This window comes from Equus asinus, chromosome 4 (assembly GCF_041296235.1).
Source record: "Equus asinus isolate D_3611 breed Donkey chromosome 4, EquAss-T2T_v2, whole genome shotgun sequence".
Lineage (NCBI taxonomy): Eukaryota > Metazoa > Chordata > Mammalia > Perissodactyla > Equidae > Equus > Equus asinus.
The window spans coordinates 72,086,783-72,107,553 of record NC_091793.1 but is presented as its reverse complement, the minus strand read 5'-3'; the positions used below and the strand labels follow the sequence as shown (position 1 = coordinate 72,107,553).

General features: G+C 44.3%; 1 long non-coding RNA gene across 1 annotated transcript; it reads right to left on the bottom strand.

Annotated features, from left to right (window-relative positions):
- Positions 1-617: 617 nt before the first annotated feature.
- On the bottom strand, positions 618-20,093 carry LOC123285303 (uncharacterized). The gene is made up of 3 exons (XR_006527006.2): positions 19,631-20,093; positions 11,038-11,156; positions 618-4,633 (listed from the first exon to the last, which is right to left on the bottom strand). It is a non-coding gene; the product is annotated as an uncharacterized lncRNA (long non-coding RNA).
- Positions 20,094-20,771: the final 678 nt, after the last annotated feature.

The following is a 20,771-nucleotide window of genomic DNA, read 5'->3' as shown; positions in this document are numbered from 1 at the left end:
ATATCGTATTATCAGTTTTTAGAAGGATGTCAGCGGGCTGGAATGTGGGCTTTCATCCCCACCCTACCAGGAGCCCACCTCGGAAGCTGCTCTAAATCCATCCTCCCCACTCCCTTGACACACGTGCAATATCATATGTGGCCGTCCCCTGCCCTGGGTGCATAGGTGCCCCCTATAGCCCCTGCCTCAAACGCAGCCTGATCCACCTGTGCCTGCTCCCCTCACCAGGCCAGGAGCCTTCCAAGCCTCAGTTTCCCACGCTGCAAGGGAGGGGAGTGTGAGAGACTCTAAAGGACTCCTCTCTGGGTAGTGAGGGAGGGAGATCCTGGGGTGCAGGCAGAGGGTAGCGGGCAGGGTAATGGTGGGTGTCTGGTCCATGTCCAGCAGGGCTGCAAAGAGAGGCGGTGGGGAGAGGGGAGCTGTTCCTACAGTACGATTTAAATGGCCTGGGAGAGTCCCTCTACTCTGAGATGAGACCCAACAGGAAGGCTTTTTGTGTTAGGAAATCTCAATATTCAAATAATAGCATTAATTTAAGACAGCCTCTAGGAAATTCTACAGCATTTAACAACTCCTTCCATTCACTGATTCATTCATTCATGAGTATTTATTGAGCATCTGCTATGTGCTGGGCGCTGTTCCACCCCTAACAGGGTGATGTCCCCCGACCGGTGAAGGGCTTTGTATTAGGAGCAGAGCAGAGAGCGATCCACAGCATCTCCACCCTCCAGAAACTTCTCCAGAGATCCTCCTGGGAGAGCACAAACATTGTTTAAGCTGAGATCCAGGAGACCTGAATCTAAAATCATGTCTACAGCCTAAAACTACAGGACGAAAACAGGGCCTGCCACATGCATGTGGGAAAAAGCAAAATGTCAAATGGAAAGGAAATAATGTTGAGACCATATTTGGAACTTTCTAGATAATCCTTGGCAGCATTCTGTGGCAGCATTCTGTAGCAGCATTCCTAGGGGGCTTGCCCTAAAGAAAACTGCGTCCTGAGTATTGTTTCCCAAAAGTGATGAGATATTTTGGAGCCCAGAAAGCCCTTGGTTTGAGTCCCACTCTTGGTATACTACCTACCAAGTCCTGTGTGACCTTGGTTTAGCCAGTTGGCCTCTCTGAGCTTCAGCTTCCTCATATGTAAAATGAAGAACGTAATTCCTACCTTACAGTGTTGTTAATAGGATAAAATGAAATAACGTATATAAAGTGCTTAATACAATGGCTGGGACACAGTAAGGGCGAAAAAAATACTGTATTGCTGGATTCCTATTGCTGAATAATAAGTGAGCCCCAGATCCTCAGTCTAAAGTGACAACCATTTTAATTTGCTCGTGAGTGTATGAGTCACAAGTTTGAGAAGGGCTTGGCCTGCCCTCGGCCTGTCCAGCACAGCGGCCTCAGCTCAGTCGGACTCTCTAAGTGGCCTCTGGCTCCCCGAGACCGAATGCCTCCAGAGTACCAGGAGGCAGCTGCCGGCCTTGTCTTACCTGCCCTTGAAAGTCAATCACATCACTTCCCAAAGGGCGTGGGTCCAAGCTGCCACGAACCAGCCCAGAGGGCAGAGGAGGGGATGCAGGCCCGCTTCTCAGGGAACGTGTCAAGGAATTTGGGGGCCATGTCGAAAATGGCCACAACTATGATTATTCTCACCTGCAAGAGCCAATGAGTGACACCCCCCACCGTGTGTGTCACACCTGTGAGTAAATGTGGGGCTCAAGGGAGATCTTCGAGTGAACCATTATTATTTCTTATACAGCCCTTGTTTCCCACCGTTTAAAACACGAGTGCGCTAACAGAACATCTGAGATGCTGCAAGGAGACGACTGCCCTGAGAACAGAGTCTGTTCCTCACTGTTGCCAAGAGGAAGAGGCATGCCAGGCCCCGGGGGCAACACGGGGAAGCAGCGGGGCCAGTCAGGAGGCAGCGGGAGCAGGAGGAACTTTGGGCAAGTGCCTTTACAGTGGTTTCCAGGGCAAGGAACAGGCGAGGCAGGGTCAGGCCATTTAGGACTGACCATTCTGAATAATCGCAGTGGGCTCTGGGGTGTTGGGTGCGTCCCTAGTTGTCTGGGACCCGCCCCTAGGGTGACCAGTGTTGACAAATAGTGGCCCCCAGACATATTGTTTATTATCTCCAGTAATTGGCTAACCCTGGGAGGGGTAGTCCTGTAAAGGTCAGCAAGGCCCTGAGATGTCAAAGCATCAGAATGCAGAAAATAAAAGCCACAGTCAATATATGCAGCCAGGCTACACTTGGTTCCATTGCTTGGCAGACTCTGGTCCAGGCTGCCCTGCCCTGGTCTGGCATGCCCTCCTCCATATCCCTCCAAGGCATCACACGCTCCTCCAAGGAGGCACTGCTCCCCGGCCCTTCTCAAAAGTGCGGCCCTGGCCTGTCCCGGTCCAGCCTGCTCAGCGCAGGTCTGCAGGCGCCCACCGGCAGAGCAGGACGTTTCTGCGAAGGCAGCCTCTTGGGTCCCTGCCGCCCCCTGCCGCAGCTGCAGTCATAACAAAGATAAGAACAGGAGGGAAGCCTGTCTCCTCAGCAGCCCAAAGCCGTTTGACAAGAAGCTTTCTAAACATCATCTCATGTGGCCGACACTTCAAAATCCCCATCCTTCACCCGTATCATTCTGGCCCTTGATCCAGTTTTAAATGAGCCTTTTGGTGCCAGGAACTAGTTAGACATCTGGTTCCACTTGACTTTGCAGGGGGGTTGTTAAGCGTGAGAGTGCTGCTACCTCAACTAAAACCAAACCCTCTATTCAGAAACACACGTCAAGTCAGATTCCATGCAGCTGCATTTCAAAACACTAGGGAGAGACCAGACCATGGAGATGACAGAGATAACCACCAACAGAAAGCCCCTTCACGGAGCCTAGCCTGGCCCCAGGCCTGACAGTGGTGGGCACAGCAGCTCTGCCCTCAAGCCCTGCCAACCCACCCACTGTGCCAGGAGGTGCCCAGGCCAGAAGCCTTGGAGACAGCCAGACCCCGTCCTCTGTCCCATCGTCCTCCTCTTCCCCCAGCCAACAGTCATTACCTCCTCTCGGTTCTCCCATGTACAGGTCCCTCAGATCCCTCAGATCCACCTCACTTTCTCCACGCCCACCACCTCCAGCCTAGTCCAAGCTACTGTTGTCTCCCCCGGGTTCGCAGAGCCCTCCTACTGGCTTCCCTGAGCTCACTCTTGCCCCTTCTAATAAGCTCCTAACACAACAGCTGGGGAGAGAGCTTTTCTGAAAAATGGATCTGATTTGAACTTTTCTAAAACGTAGATCTCCAAAACACAGATCTAATCAACACCATCAAATGGCCTTAGGATGCAGACCAAAATCATGAACGATGCCTGCAGGACCCACAGGTCCTGGCTCTACCCACCGCTCCAGCACCATCATACATGACGCCCCCTCTCCCTCTGAGCTCCAGCCCCTGGGCCTTTGTGCATGCTGTGCATCTGCCCCTGCCCTCAAGCTGCACCTTGACTAGCTAGTGTCACTCATCCTCCAGGTCTCGACTCAGTCCCTGCAGCTTCATCCTTTTCATCTCAGCTCAAGTCTCATCCCTGCAGGGACGACCCTCCCTGCCCCCACTCACCCACAAAACAGAGTCCTTCCTTGCAAGCTCTGGTGGAGCTGTGGCCTTCCCGCTAGCTCCTACCTCCCACACTTATTTTCTGGGTGATGACGTGTTTAATGCTCATCTTCCCTACTAGACTGAAAGCTCCATAAAAGCAAGAGCGTTTCTGCCTTATTCACTGCCTAATGTAGTATCTGGCACACACTAGACTTTTGACTTGTTAAATGAAAATAACAAAAATGATAATGAATGAATGAGCATTTGTTATGGGTGACCATAGAGTAAACTGTGGCTACCCACTGGCACCTGCTCACCCCCCATTCCGGCTCAGTGATAGATGGGTGTGGTCACAGGATGTTCATTTTATCTAATATGCAGCCTCTGGTGATTTGACTGTCTGGGGACAGTGATATGGATCTTGTGCCTTGGGTAGGGTCAGGGTGCTCCCTTTTTTGTTTTCCGTGATATTCCCAGAGCTTCAGTGTGGGAGGAAAAAGACCATAGCAATATGAAGGTATGAAAATAAAGAAACAAAGGAAGAAACAAAGAAAGAGAGAAAAAAACAAACCGAAAGCTACAATTACACAGTGTTTAGAAAAAAATGAGAGGATAATCTGTATCAAAGCAGGTGGGATGCAGACACAGTTGTTCTCAAAGGTCAATGCATAGCATTTGAAAAATAAAGAACAGAGTGGTCACTTCAAGAAATTGGAAAAAGAACAAAATCTATCCTTAAGGATAGCAGGAAGGAAGAAATACTATAAGAAGAGAAGGGGGGATTTAATGTATTAAGAAACAGAAATCTGCCAATGAGACCACCTGCGCCTGCCACCGTGGACAGAAGCCAACCATGAAATTTTCTAGGTGAGTAGGTGACCTTCCTGGGCAACTTTCCAGATGCCCACCCTACTTCTTCCTCAGTCATCCTTCCACTTTCAATTTTCCAGTGTCCTCTGGGTCTTCCATTTCTTTAGATCTTCTCTCAAGAAGGGGTCTAATAACCATTCATTGTATGGAATAAGTGCCTGGTGATGTTTCACAATGTTACCTGGAAGAAAAGGACATTTTAAGGTGAGGCAAACTAGAGATATATTTTTTTTCAATTATTTTATTGAGGTCATATTGGTTTATAACATTGTGCAATTTCAGGTGTACATTACTATTCATCAGTTTCTGTATAGACTGCACTGTGCTTACTGCCAATAATCTAGTTTTTATCCATCACCATGCATATGTGTCCCTTTACCCCTTTCACCAATCTCCCTACCCCCTTCCCCTCTGGTAACCACTAATCTGTTCTCTTTATCCACATGTTTGTTTATCTTACGCATATAAGTGAAATCATACAGTGTGTATTTCTCTGTCTGGTTTATTTCACTTAACATAATACCCTCAAGGTCCATACATGTTGTTGTAAATGGGATGATTTTGTCTTTTTTTATAGCCAAGTAGTATTCCATTGTATATATACATACATACCACACCTTCTTTATCCATTCATCAGTTGATGGGCACCTAGGTTGCTTCCATGTCTTGGCTATTGTGAATAATGCTGCAGTGAACATAGGGGTGCATAGATCTCTTTGAATTGTTGATTTCATGTTCTTTGATAAATATCCAGTAGTGGGATAGCTGAGTCATGTGGCATTTCTATTTTTAAGTTTTTGAGAAATCTCCATACTGTTTTCCATAATGACTACACCAGTTTGCATTCCACCCAGCAGTATATGAGAGTTCCCTTTGCTCCACATCCTCTTCAACATTTGCTGTTTTTTGTCTTGGTAATTATAGCCATTCTGACAGGTGTAGAGTGATATCTCAGTGTAGTTTTAATTTGCATTTCCCTAATAATTAGTGATGTTGAATTGGGGAAATGTCTTTTCATATCCCCTGTCCATTTTTGGATCCCACTGTTTGGTATTCTGTTGTTGAGTTGTGTGAGTTCTTTATGTATTTTGAAAATTAACCCCTTGTTGGATACATGATTTGCAAATATTTTCTCCCAGTTGGTGGGTTGTCTTTTTGTTTTGTTCACGGTTTCCTTTGTCTTTGCAGAAGCTTTTTAATCTCATGTAGTCCCATTTGTTTATTTTGTTTGTTTGTTTCCCTTGCCTGAGTAGATATGTATTCAAAAAGATGCTGCTAAGACCAATGTCAAAGAGTGTACTACCTATATTTTCTCCTAGGAGTTTTACGGTTTCAAGTCCTACATTCAAGTCTTTAATCCATTGTGAGTTAATTTCTGTGTATGGTATAAGATAATGGTCTACTTTCATTCTTTTGCCTGTGGCTGTCCAGTTTTCCCAGTACCATTTATTGAAGAGACTTTCCTTTCTCCATTGCATGTTCTTGGCTCCTTTGTCAAAGATTAGCTGCACATAGATGTGTGGTTTTATTTCTGAGGTTTCAATTCTGTTCCGTTGATCTTTGTGTCTGTTTTTGTGCCAGTACCATGCTGTTTTGATTAATATAGCTTTGAAGTCAGGGATTGTGATGCCTCCAGCTTTGTTCTTTTTTCTCAGGACTGCTTTGGCTATCCGAGGTCTTTTGTTGCTCCCTATAAATTTAGGATACTTTGTTCTATTTTTGTGAAGAATGTCATTGGGATTCTGATTGGTATTTTATTGAATCTGTAGATTGTCTTAGGAAATGTGGACATTTTAACTATGTTTATTCTTCCAATAGATGAGCATGGAATATCTTTTCCTTTCTTTATGCCTTCTTCAATTTCTTTCAATAACATCTTACAGTATTCAGTGTATAGCTATTTCACCTCCTCGGCTAAATTTATTCCTAGACATTTTATTCCTTTTGTTGTGACTGTAAATGGAATTGTATTCTTGAGATCTTTCTGCCAGTTATTAGTGAATAGGAATGCTACTGATTTTTGTACATGGATTTCATACCCTGCAACTTTGCTGTAGTCGTTGATTATTTCTAATAGTTTTCTGGCAGATTCTTTAGTGTTTCTTATATATAGACTCATGCTGCCCAAAACAGTGAGAGTTTCACTTATTCCTTTCCATTTGGATACATTTTATTTCTTTTTCTTGCTTAATTGCCCTGGCTAAAACCTCCACTATTATGTTGAATAGTAGTGAGAGTGGGCACCCTTGTCTTGTTCCTGTTCTCAGATGGATGGCTTTCAGCTTTTCACCATTAAGTATGATGTTGGCTGTAGGTTTGTCATATATTGCCTTTGTTATGTTGAGGTACTTTCCTTCTATACACATTTTATTGAGAGTTTTTCTCATAAATGGATGTTGGATCTTGTCAAATACTTTCTCTGCATCTACTGAGATGATCATGTGATTTTTATTCCTCCTTTTGTTAATGTGATGTATCACATTGATTGATTTGTGGATGTTGAACCATCCCTGCACCCCTTGTATAAATTCTAGTTGATCAAGGTGTATGATCCTTTTAATGTATTTCTGTATTCAATTTGCCAATATTTTGTTCAGGATTTTTCATCTTTGTTCATCAGTAATATTGGCCCGTAATTTTCCTTCTTTGTGTTTTCCTTCTCTGGTTTTCATATCAGGGTGATGTTGGCCTCATAGAATGAATAAAGAGGCATTCTGCCTTCTTAAGTTTTTTTGGAATAGTTTGAGAAGGATAGGTATTAAATCTTCTTTGAATATTTGGCAAAATTCTCCAGAGAAGTCATCTGGTTCTGGACTTTTGTTTTTTGGGAGATTTTTGATTACTGTTTCAATCTCTTTACTTGTGATTGGTCTATTCAGATTCTCTATTTCTTCTTGATTCAGTTTTGGGTAGTTTAATGAGTCTAAGAATTTATCCATTTCCCTCAGGTTGTCCAATTTGTTGGTGTATAGTTTTTCATAATGTTCTCTTATAATCCTTTGCATTTCTGTGGTGTCTGTTGTAATTTCTCCTCTTTCATTTCTGATTTTATTTATTTGAGTCTTCTCTCTTTTTTTCTTAGTGAGTCTGGCTAAGAGTTTGTCAGTTTTGTTTATCTTCTCAAAGAACCAGCTCTTAGCCTCACTGATCCTTTCTATTTTTTTTTTTTTTTTAGTCTCTATTTCATTTATTTCTGCTCTAATTTTTATTATTTTCTTCCTTCTGCTGACTTTGGGCTTTGTTTGTAGGTTTTTTTTTCTAGTTCTGTTAGGTGTAGTTTAAGATTACTTATTTGATATTTTTCTTATTTGTTGAGGTGGGCCTGTATTGCTGTAAATTTCCCTCTTAGAACCACTTTTGTTGCACCCCATAAGAGTTGGTATGTTGTATTTTCATTTTAATTTGTCTCCAGATATTTTTTGATTTCTCCTTTGATTTCTTCATGGGTCCAATAGTTGTTCAGCAGCATGTTATTTAGTCTCCACATATTGTGGCTTTCCTATTTTTTTTCTTTTCTATTTTTTTGGTGAGGAAGATTGGCCCTGAGCTAACATGTGTGCCAATCTTCCTCTATTTTGTATACGAGACACTACCACAGAATGGTTTGATGAGTGGTGTCTAGGTCCATGCCCAGGATCTGAACCTGTGAACCCTGGGTCACTGAAGCAGAGCATGTGAACTTAACCACATGGCACTGGGCCAGCCCCCCACCCCCAGCTTTTTTCTTGTAGTTTATTTCTTGTTCACAGCATTGTGGTTGGAAAAGATGCTTAATATGATTTCAATCTTCTTCAATTTGTTGTGGCTTGCCTTGTTTCCCAACATATGGTCTATCTTTGAGAATGTTCCATGTGCGCTTGAGAAGAAAGTGCATTCTGCTGTTTTTGGATGGAATCTTCTATATATATCTATTAGGTCCATCAGGTGTAGTGTTTCATTTAAGGCCACTGTATCCTTCTTGACTTTCTCTCTGTATGATCTATCCATTGACGTAAGTGGGGTGTTGACATCCCCTACTATTATTGTGTTGCTGTCCATTTCTCCCTTTAGGTCTGTTAGTAGTTGCTTTGTATATTTTGGTGCTCCTATATTAGGTGCATATGTATCCATAAGTGTTATTTCCTCTTGGTAGAATATCCCTTTTATCATTCTATACTGCCCCTCTTGTCTCTCATTGCCTTTTTTATCTTGAAGTCTTCTTTGTCTGGTATAAGTATGGCAACACCTGCTTTCTTTTGCTTGCCATTTGCTTGGAGTATCATCTTCAATCCCTTCACTCTGAGCCTGTGTTTGTTTTTAGAGCTCAGATATGTTTCCTGGAGGCAGCATACTGTTGGGTCTTGTTTTTTAATCCATCCAGCCACTCTGTATGTTTTGATTGGAGAATTCAATCCATTTACATGTACAGTGATTATTGATACATGAGGGCTTAATACTGCCTTTTTATCTCTTGTTTTCTGTTTCTTCTATGTTTACATTGTTTCTCTTCCCTTGTATTTCTGACTGCCATTTCAGTTTGGTGGTTTTCTGTGATGATTTTCTCAGTTTTCTCTTTATTTACAATTTGTGTCTCTGCTATGATTTTTTGTTTAGCAGTTACCATGAGGATTGTGTAAAAGATCTCATGGATGAGATAGTCCATTTTCTGATAGCCTTTTATCACCATTAGTCTAAGCAGGTTCCACCCCATTCCTCTTCCCCTTCTGAGTTATTGTTGTCACAAATTACTCTTTTTTGTCGTGAGTTTGTGACTAAATTGAAGTGTTTTTGGTTATTTGTTATGCTTCCCTTCCCTTTATCCTTTATGTTACAATTAAGTGTTTGCTAACCTGTTCTGATAGAGAGCTGCAATTTTCTGATTTCTTCTGTCTATTTCTCTCCTTGCTCAAAGCTTTGTAAACCTTTGCCTTTTTGTTTCACGTAGGAGGGCTTCCTTCATCATTTCTTGTAAGGGAGGTCTAGGGGCAATGAGCTCCCTCAGCTTTTGTTTACCTGGGAAAGCTTTTATTTCTCCATCATACCTACAAGGTAGTTTCACTGGATAGAGTATTTTCAGCTGAAAGTTTTTGTCCTTCAGTATTTTGAATATATCTTTCCATTCTCTCCTAGTCTTGGTTTCTGCCAAGAAATCCACTGAAAACCTGATAGTAGTTCCTTTGGAGATTATTCTCTTATGCCTTGCTGCCCTTAATAATTTTTCTTTGTCATCGACTTGCACCAGTTTTAATATTATATGCCTTGGAGAAGGCTTTTTTGCATTGATGTAATTAGGAGTTCTATTGACTTCATGTACTTGTAAGTCCAGTTCCTTCCTCAGGTTCAGGAAGTTCTCAGCTATCATTTCTTTAAACAAGCTCTCTGCTCCTTTTTCCATCTCTTCTCCCTCTTGAATACCTATAATACTTACGTTGCTTTTCCTAATTAAGTCAGATATATCTCAAAGAATTTCATTTTTAAAAAAATCTTAGTTCTCTTTCCTCTTCCACCTGAAGCATTTCTATATTTCTGTCCTCAAATTCACTAATTCTGTCCTCCATAACATCAGCTCTATTTTTTATGGTTTCTAGATTATTTTTTATCTCACTAATTGTGTTCTTTGCATCTAGAATTCCTATTCGGTTTTTTTTTTTAGAGTTTCAATCTCTTTGGTGAAACATTCCTTCTGCTCATTAATTTTATTCCTGAGCTCATTGAACTATCTTTCTGAGTCTTCTTGTAACTCACTGAGTTTCTTTATGACAATAATTTTGAATTCTCTGTCATTTAGTAAATTTCTGTGACTTCAGGATTGATTTCTGGAGACTTGTCATTTTTCTTCTGCTCTAAAGTATTACTATAGATCTTCATGGTGTTTCATGAAGTGATCCTTTGCCTGAGCATTTGTAGTAGTCTCAGGTTGCAGATTCCACCTGCCACTGCAGGGGAAGAGCAGGAGTGGTGTTTTCTGACCCCGCCCCATCTACGGGAAGTTGTGCAGGTAGGGCTACTCTGCGTTTGTACAGGCTGGCCACCATGGCTCTGCAGATTGCACTCATGTGGGTAGGGCCTCTCTGCTGGCTGTGCAGGTCAGGCACCAGAGGCAGGCCCTCTGTGCTTGGCAGGGGACCAGCAGAGCTGCTGCACACTAGGCAGGAGGGGAGCCTATGCAGGGGCTGAGCTGCCATTCAGTGGAACCCATGGGCTGCTATGCTCCACTTGCAGGGGCACCTGCTGAGTGAGTGGGATGCCTTATCTCTTGTGCTGCCCTAGGGGCATGGGGTACCCACGCGGGTGCAGAGCTGCCACTTGGCAGGTCCCAGGGGCTGCTGTGCTCTGCAGATTGGAGTGCCTTCTGAGCAGGCAGAGCACGTTCCTGCCTACACAGTGCTCAACAGGTGGGCGCCCTTGCAGGGACTGAGCCACCACCACTTGGTATAGAGCATTCCCTCTGGTGGGGCTACCCCAGCAGGGTGGGTTCTCCTGTGGGCCAGGCCACAACTCCAAAAACATTCATGCAGGCTGGGCTCTCCCTGCCTCCTCTTACAGTCATGCTGGCCACCCACGACCTGACTCACTGCTGCTGGGGAAGGGGAGGAGCACACTCACCTAGTTCCACTGCCTCCTGGGGATCCAGTCCACCCACCTTCAGATGCACAGCTGCATGGATCTCTCAGATGTCCTGTTGTGCTGTGCAGGGAATCTTCTGCTAATTAATGAAGGTCTGGCTGTAATTTAGAAGGGAGAGACTAAGGGAAGAACTCACTCCACCATGATGCTGATGTCCCTCTGAGATATAACTTAAGATAAAAGATAAACCTCCAAGGAGCCCAGATCAGTGAGAGCACAATCCATGTGTTGTAAGTTGTTGGGCTTTTCCCCAGTGAGTAAAGGAAATAGAAAATGGGTAGTTGAGTGAGGTCTGTAAAGCAAAAAGGAAAACAAAGCCAACATTTATTAAGCCACTGTTATGTCAAGTACAGTGTTAGGAATGTTACATATATTTAAATTAATCTGCACACTAACCCCAGGAGCAAGGTACAACTATTACCATTTTGCAAATGAGGGAAATGATTTTCGCCAATGTCAGGCAACTGGTCCAGGGTCACACAGCTCTGAGTGGCAAAGCTGGGATTTGAGCCTTTGGGGAAAGCTTTGTTCTTTCCTTGCGTCCTCACTGCAGATACCAAGGATCCAGCTGAAACCAGGAACTGGACTGGCCCACTTGGAATAGAATTGAAAGACAGTCTAGGGAAGGAAACCAAAGCAGGAAAAGATGGAGTGGGTGGCAGGGATGGGGTCCAGCACCCAGGGTCTCAGAGTAGATTTCATCCCCAGAGTCGACCCCAAATAAAACACATTTTGTTGATTCTAAGACAAATTCTTTTTTCACAGTATCGCATCTCTAAAGTCAGGATGCATCTTGGAGTTGATGTCAACCAGGCAGCAGTCACTGCAGAGTTGTCACTGGCTGAACGTGAGCACCCGTGGTCGTAGGTGTTCAAGCTGCCTTACTTCAGTTGTGCTGTGAGTGCTAATGGTGCCTACATGTGGAGTTTAATTGTTTATAATGTCCTCCTAAAATTACGCTATGGTTCAACATTGAAAAAAAACTTCACGGGAACACAGAAAGGCATGGAAACAGGGCTTAGGTAAAATTTTGATACCAATGAAGCAAACATTAGTATTTGAGCAATGACTGAAATGTTATGTTCTCTTGAAAAACAAAGGTGCATGGGTGCTTGGTGAACCCATTCAGGAGCTCAACATACCAGTCCTGGACTACCCACTCTGGGCTTTTTTTAATGTCAAGAAATAAGTCCCTAATTTGTGCAAGCCCCAGTAACTGGTCTCTCTTGTTGCCAGCACCAAATACTCTCACCGGCTGGCAAGCTGCTCAGAACCAGGCTGCAATGCAGTGAGCTGTGGGTCACATGCAGCCTGGCACACTGGGGGTCATCTGGAGAGTTGGCCTGCACAGTGATGATGATGCTGCTGCTGATTAAAACCATGGCCAATATTTGAAACCTAAGAGATTTGAAGTAAAAACCTGACTCTCCAGCTTCATTTGAAAAATCAGACATGCCAACCTTGGGCCATCATTCCCACAGTCTGAGTAGGGGGAACAGGAGGTGTCCTCCCCAGGCAGGGCGGGTGCCCTCCAGCATGTCTGGTCTTTTCCCTGTAAGCCTCTTTCCCCACAGATATCTTTGCTGCAAGCATTTTTGCTGCAAACATTTTCACCACATAACTAATCGGCCATAAGGTAATTTTGTTATAAAAGATAAAATAACTGGTTGACAGTTTGGTCTAATTTCTCCATTGATGCAGTACTCCCATTTTTATATTATATAGATCTTAGCTCCATATACAGTGGCACAGAGTCGAACCCACGTTTCCTATAGAAGTTTGGAACATCTCTCAATGGACAAGTGACAATATGCCAGGAACAAACAATAGTGTAGATGGCTTTCCACAATGCAATACAAAGCTCAGATACAAATATGCATCCTAGTGTCTGGAAACTGACGCCTCTCTTAATGAAGAAAGGAATTTTAGTGAAAAAGAAAAAGTGCAATGAATGTTGAATGAGGAGATGGATCAAGAAGCAAAAAAAAAAAAAAAAATGTATAATACTATAAACGAAAGACTTTGAAGACTAGAGCTTAGGTACAACCCATCCACAAAATAAAATCAATTATTTGTGAAGTTTTGCCATGAATCCACAAACATTTTAAATGTATTCAAATATTTAGTACTTTCAATAGTATTTTTAATTGTATTATTCATTTTTGTGTTACATTGTGTCCTTTTTAATATCCCTGTGTTATTTTCTGTGATTTTATCTTTCATGGCAAAATTGTCTTACGGCCAATTAGTTATGCTGCTAAAATATTTACTGCAAAGATGCTGATGGGAAAGATCTGGAACCACCCTCCAGGTGGCAACAGCCCGGATGAGGCCCCTCACTCCTTAACTCAACCTGCCTGATGCCTATGGGCATTCGAGTTTGTGACCCCAGCCCTGGGTAATCTTTGACATCACTTCTAACTCCAAAAGTCTAGTAAGGAACGTCTAGAAAAGAGTTTTGAGCAAATTGCAAAATAGTTGGATAGACTATGTTTCCATTTTATCACAATAAGTTGCTTTTATTTGTTTCTTACCTGATCGTAACCCCACTAAGATAGATAATTTTCTACCTTCCCCCTGCAGCAAGCCCTCCAGCCTCAAATCCCAGATGCGCTAGGAGATTCCAGGTTTCAGAATTTCTGATTTCCCTGCATTTATCCTGGTCCTTCCTGTACCTGTTCCATGTCTGATGGAATAAAGATCCTGTATAGCAACCCACGTGTGGAGATATTCATGTCACTCACCTTACCCATTTCTAAAAGGCACGATTTCCATTTCCTGTGGCTGCACTAGCCCTCCCCGCCTCCATCCCCGTTCCACCATCTCAGCTCCATTCCTTAACTCCCTAGGCCAGGGTTTCTCAGCCTCAGCACAGGGACATTTGGGGCCAATTGTTGCTAGGTGAGAGCAGGGGAGAGCCGTCCTGTGCATTGTAAGATGTTTAGAGCATCCCTGGCCTCTACCCACTAGAATGCCTATAGCACCTGTCTCCCAGTTGTGACAAAAATGTCTCCAGACATTGCCAAAAGTCCCCTGGGACCAAAACCAGCCCAGCTGAGCACCCCTACCCTAGACCAACTCCTCTCCTCTTCTCGTGAATGTACTCTCCTAAGAGCCACAACACTAGCTTATGACAGTCCTCTTTGATCCTAAGGAAAGAGTCTGGGGAAGGGAGATGTGGTGGACAGAATTCCAGAATGGGCCCCGAGATTCTAGTTGACTGGTGTACATGCCTCGTGTGATCCCCTCCCCTTGAGTGGGACTTGTGAATATAACGAGATACCACTCCTACGATTGTTATATTACATGGCAGAAGAGATATTGCAGATATAAATAAGTTCCCTAAGCAGGTGACTTTGAGATAACCAATAGGGAGATTATCCTGGGTGGCCCTGCCCTAATCAGTTGAGCCTTTAAAAGAGGCAAAGCGATTCCAAATAGGAGAGATTCTCCTGCTGGCCACAAAGGAGCAAACTGCCTCATTGCAGAAAGGGTCACAAGGCAGGGGATGACAGGCAGCCTCTAAGAGCCCCTAGTTGCCAGCCAGGAAGAACATGGGAGTCTCGGTCCTACAACCGCGAGAAACTAAGTTCCACCAACTACAAGCAAGCTTGGAAGAAAACTCCAAGCCTCAAACACACCTCCAGCTGACACCTTGATTCCATCCTGGCAAGACCCTAAGGAAGAATGTAGCCGTGCTGTGCACAGGCCTCTGACCTACAGGAACTGTGAGACAGTCAATTTCTGTTGGTTCAAGCCACTGAGTTTGCGGTAATTTGTTACACAGCAATAGAAAAAGGGTCCAGGGTGTGGGGTGCCCAGGACATATTTGTTAGGAAGAAAGGAAGGAAAGAAGGGAAGAAGGGAGGAAGGAAGGAGGAAAAGAACCCACAGATGAGTGCACAGTCCTGTACCACGTTAGGCCAGTGCTGTTTTGCACGTACGCATTCTGACATTTTTGATTGTCTTGAACACTTAGTCACACCCAGCCCTTGCCAAAATTTCCCGAGGGGGCAAAGGATCCTCAGATAATTAAGCAAGGAAGAGAGAGACTGGTTTATTGATTTACTTTAGGTTGGATTGGTTTATCGCAGATTCTAGAAATACACTATTTCACTTTATTGTGTTATAATCAATGCCCCTCATTTCTTTTTCCTTCTTTGTCGCCTGCCGTTCCCCGACCTCCTCCTCGGTCTGAGTTACGCTGCGATTCCCACTGCGAAAACGATTATTCCCAACCCTGAGTTTGTTAGTGACTTGGGTGTGGTTATGGGTTAGACCATCTAACAGTTACTCCAGTTCTGTTTTCACCTGGCTCCCCAGTCACAGAACCCAGTGAAATACGTGTGATGGACTGTCACGGGATGACGGTCTCCTAGTTATTTCTGGTTACAGAGCCATTGTCACTCATTGTCATTTTCTCCATCTCCTACTCATACTTGACTTTCCAGGGACTCAGTGGTCAACCGAAAGAAATTCAGGCCTCAGTGTCAGAGAGGGTAGTTAGTGGACAAGCCCTACACTCCTGGTTTGGGACTCATTGTAATAAGACTGACCTTCGTAAAGAGGAGAGTGAAGAAACAGCAACAGCTAAGTTGTTTTCTAGCTTCCAGTTTGATAGGAAGGAAGGACGGAAGGAAGAAGGGAGGGAGGGAGGAAAACACCCTTTAAAGTATCAGAGCCCAGACGGCCATGCCTCCAGCGTGGAGCTGAGCCAGCTGGGCTGCCGTCCATTGGCTCCTCTGGGCAGTTGGTGTTCTGGCAACAGGGGTGAGTTCGCAGAGGGGCGTGCCTGTCAGCCCTCGGGCAAGGAGCAGATCACTGGCTAGTAAAGCCACAACCTGCTCAGATCCCAGCTCAGGAGTCGCCTCTTCTAGGAAGCCCTCTGCACCTCCTCCAGCTGACCTCTTCTGTCCACAAAGTCCCTAAGGCTAAGGCTTTGAGATGTAACTGTCAATCAAATCGATGCCTACTCTGTTCATTCACTGGACACATTTTTGTCGAGCACACGTGGAGTGCCAGGCCGTGCACAGTCCAGGGTGTACACTGGTGAACATGGAGACCTCAGCATCCCTGCCCTCATGGAGCTGATGTTCTCATGCAGAGGATGAAGGGAAAAGTCAATAAACAAGCCAATAAGCATAACACATGTAAATTTTGTTAAATACTGAAAGGAAGTAAGCAGGGTGGCTGTGTACCACGGGACTGTCGGAACTTCTCTGGTGCACACCCCATCACACAGCATGAGCCCCACCATGGGTTTGCTGAGGCCTCTCTTCTCATCCACTCCCACCAAGAAAGATTCATTCTAGTGTCCTGGCTCCCAAGATGTGTCAAAGGGAACATCAACGGAGGGCACGCCAGTCTGAACTGACTGCTGCCTCCAGGCTTAGAGATATTGGCTTGCATTTCTCTTCTTATTTAAAACTTATACCCCTAGTTTATTCCGCACAGGAGTGGAGGCAGCATAAGCAAATGTATACAATACAATAATGCAGAAAAAATTTTTAAATAAAGGTTAGGGAAGATATAAATAGAATAGGAAGCTAAGCACAGTGGATAGGTAGAACACACATACACAAATTCATAAAAGAATCTCTAGTGATGAATTTTGAACTAAAACTTCAGCCCTGAGCTTCCAAGCAGCCAAAGAGAAATGAGAAATAAGATTAGTTACAAAATTCACGTCACGTAAGAGAAAATAAATTCACTTTAAGAGAAACGAATATTTCAACGATACTTAAATCTAAAATAAATTTCTGGCATGGTTTTTCTTATATAGGACCCTGAAAGGACAGACATTTGTTATATTTTGTCCTCTCAGTGTAATTAGATCTTTGAAAATAGGACCATGGCTTATGAATAAGAAGAAAGAAAAGGGCAACGGTCCTACCTCTTGCCTCAGCTGAAATTTGGAAGCAGCCGCTCCATCTTATGATCCCTGTTCTGACGATGAACATGAGGCTAAGGTCTTTGGTCTCCAGCCCATATTCCTCACTCCCGGCCCCTCTTGGCACACAGCCTTGCTGTATTTGTGTCCTCAAGAACAGAAGCTCCCTGAGGATGAGAATTTTGTCTAGTTTTCTTCACTGCTATTACCCCTACTCTCAGGATAATAGTAGTACAACACATAGTAGGTGCTTGGCAAGTATTTGTTGAATGAATGAATGACAACATGCATAAACCTGTCTACTGCCTACAGGACTTAAGAAGTAGAGCTCCTGTTGAAGAGTTCTACCTCCCGCCCATTTTTGCACACATGCCCCTAGTGCTTTGCGCAGAGCAGGCGCTCTTAGATTCCGAGGTCCCCTTCACAATGGCTTGTACGGTCTCACCAGCCAGACTTCTCACCGTACGTCTCCACGCCGTGTCTTGTGAGACCTCCACATGTTGTAGAAAGGACTGGACTATCACACATAGGATTAGGGTGAGTGAATTGAGAGACAGAGATGTTAAGTGACTTCTTTAAAGTGACACTCCTAGTAGCAAGGCCATGCTTGGCATCTAGCCCCTCGATGTGTAGTCCAATGCTTTCATTTTCTCCAAAACTGTGCTCCAGTACATCTTGAACTCCCTACATCACCTGCACATATTTAAGCACATAGTAGGTACCCAAAAAAAATCTTGAAACTGCTTGAATTCCTACCCTTTCTTAATGCTCTATTCACACCTCTGTATATGAGTCATGATACTTGACCAAGTCGGAATCCTCCTTAACCATAACGATCCCTTAACCGAAGACGGTCAGTGGAGCAGAAAGGCCTGAACTTTGTGGCTCTCGATTCTCAGAGGTTAGATGACCTCTAGCCGACACAAGAAGTTGTATGTTCTCCACAACCTCTCTTCCTTTCTTCTGTTCTTTTAGAAAAGCCTATTCGATGAAGTAATTCTACAAAGAGCCCTTCAGAAGAGCTGCCATTCGATGCCTCAACCCAACCATCCTTAGGCCACAGCATGGTTCTCTGGCCCCATGGGGAATGTGAAATACAGCCATGATGAGGAATAATAGCAAGCAATGAGGAAGCCCACAGTGTCCGGCAGCCTCCAGAAAATACGGTCCTCTTACAATCCAATGAAAGAATGCCAAAAAAAATGACAACATGGCCCCTCATCCATTCTACAAACAAATATTAATATCCCAGTGCCAGACTGTTCTAGGCACTTGGACAATTACCATATAATACAGTAAGTACAGACATAGACATTAACATGGTATTACTGGCTAACTGAGGACGGTAACCTCCACCAGCTTGGGGTGGGCATGAAGGGTCAGAGAAGCCTTTATGAGGAATCGATACTTTAGATACGGATCCTGTAGTTCAAAGAATGTGTCCCAGTTATCCCTTTCATTGTCTCTCTGCCCTCTTCTCCTAATGCTATGCTTCCCACCATATTGGCTTTATTCTCAAACGTGGTGGATAAAGACCACCATCAATCCAGGCCTAAATAGCACTTAGAAGGTGAACTCTCTCCTCATATCCATTTAAATTCCCAAAAAGCATTCTGATTGGCTAACCTGAGCCATTCTACCAGGTCAGAGAAGGGACAGTCCCAAAAGGGAAAGAAGTATACTGTCATTAGCAGAACAGGCCAAGGGAGCAGGCTCCAGTTCTGGACTCTTGGGGGCCCAGTCTAGAGCGTTGCCTGTTTGATTTTAAAGTAAGCCTCTCACACTGACCTACGACTCCTCTCATTTAATGGAGCCACGGTAAAGCCGCTGCCCCACAGCCCGTCCGCTAGCCGGCAGCTGGGGTCCGCAGTTGCCAGCTCTCTTGCCCATGCCTCTCCCTCTCCTGCCAAGGGCTTCCTCAGGAGCCACAGATTGTGCTCAGCTGACTCAGGCACAACCCTGAAGAGTGGAGGGCTACCCTCCACCAAGGACGATGGGATTCAGAGGAGAAATGCCCAGCCTCCCCAGGTCCCCTGGGTCAACTCTGAGGCACGTTCCCCATGGTTTGGCAGAGCTTACTTCGTGGACTTGAGTCTCCCTCACTAATACATGCTTCACTGAGTTTTATCCTTCCTTGCTCACTTCTCCTACTTCCTCACTTAAGCTTCCTACATAACCACATACAACCAAGACTTTATCCCTGGGTCTGCTTGGGGGAATTCCAAACCAAGAAAGCTGGTTAGACTAAGAACCTGGATAAATATGAAAACGCAGTAGGAATGTACTGGTCTGGACCACACTGGCATTGATCTTCGAAGTGAAAGAGAGAATTCCCTGAGGCATCAACTATGTGTGCTTGGTGCCTGGAAAAGTGGACATTCAGCAAATTTATATTAAAGGGAGTCACACTGCCCAATGCATGTGTCCAGGAGGTGTGCTCTCTTGTCTGTATAGCCATGCTTTAGCTGCAAGGTAGATGCTCCTGCTGGCAGGAAAAATATTAGAGGATTTTAAGCCAGGGTTTTAAAAACAGAGAAAGTTGGGGATGCTTCTCATAGCTAGAAGAAAGATAAAAAGAGATTTAGTTAATAAGTGATTAGGAGAAAGAGAGTGTTCGTATGACCCTGCCACTACCACCACTGCTGCATTTTCCCAACAAAATAGGATCAAAGGCACGCTTACCACCATGGAGAAAGATTCCTGTGTCTGGGAGTCTCAATAATTAAACAAGCACCAGGTTGCAAACACCAGCTTTTGTAACTGACCGTTGATCCTGAGACCCATGGGTAGTCAATGCCACCATTTACAATGTGAGACCATTGAGTCCTCTTGGTTGAGACATTATGAAGCCTGAAGAATTATCACAAGAAATCCCAGCCTTTTCAGACGAAGGTTTGGGTATCATCTTTCGACAGAGAGAAGTGGAATCATATTGTCCCTATAGATTTCTCCATTTCCATCAGGTAACGCACTCCAGAGTCCCAGCCGGCAGGATGGGAATGGCGGCTCCCCAACTCGTCACGGTGCAGATTGATTATCCGAGAGATTGGACTCTAGTGAATTCCGTACCCAGAACATTCATGAATCTTCCCTCCCACTTGGAAGGGTTGTCTTCTCCCTTGAATTCAGAAGGAGAGAGCTCCTGTGAGATAAATAGATGCACGCCTCTGCACAATATTTCATACAGGTACATGATTTGGAAAATTAGGTCAGAGGAGGGAGGGAAAATGGTGATTCATTACCGGGGCTGGAAGGAGGCAGGATTACCTCATCAGAAATTGAAAGGTAATCAGTTTTTCCCAATTGTCATGGTAATGAATCACCATTGTTAATAAATTGGGAAGTCAGTTACACCTGTGAGTAGCTGGATAAACCAGAGTTGCCTGGCATCTGTCTTCATTAGAAAAGAACCAATGAAATGGTGGATGGGGAGGGGGCCCTGGAGGGTCTTGATTCCCTTCTTCACCTGAGGGCCAAGAAACTAGACTTGTTATTTAATGTTATCTTCATGGCCAAGTTACCCAAAGCCGAACTAACCCAAGTAAGTCTTTAAACCTGAAGTCACCCATCTCACTTCTGTCAAAGTCGCCTGATGAAAAATCAAAGACAGCAGCAATTTATTTATTTAATGGAGGAAGAGCAGCAGGAAATAATTCCTAACATGGCCCAGCACAGGCGGAGGTCTTTATTAGAGTAGACTTTTTTCCCATGCAAATGGAAACCAGGAACGGAAAATGAGTCCATCCCCCACCCACTCCTTCCTCGCTGAACTGTGAGGATTCAGCCTCAGAGCTGGTCACATCAGAAAACCCAAGCCCAGTGG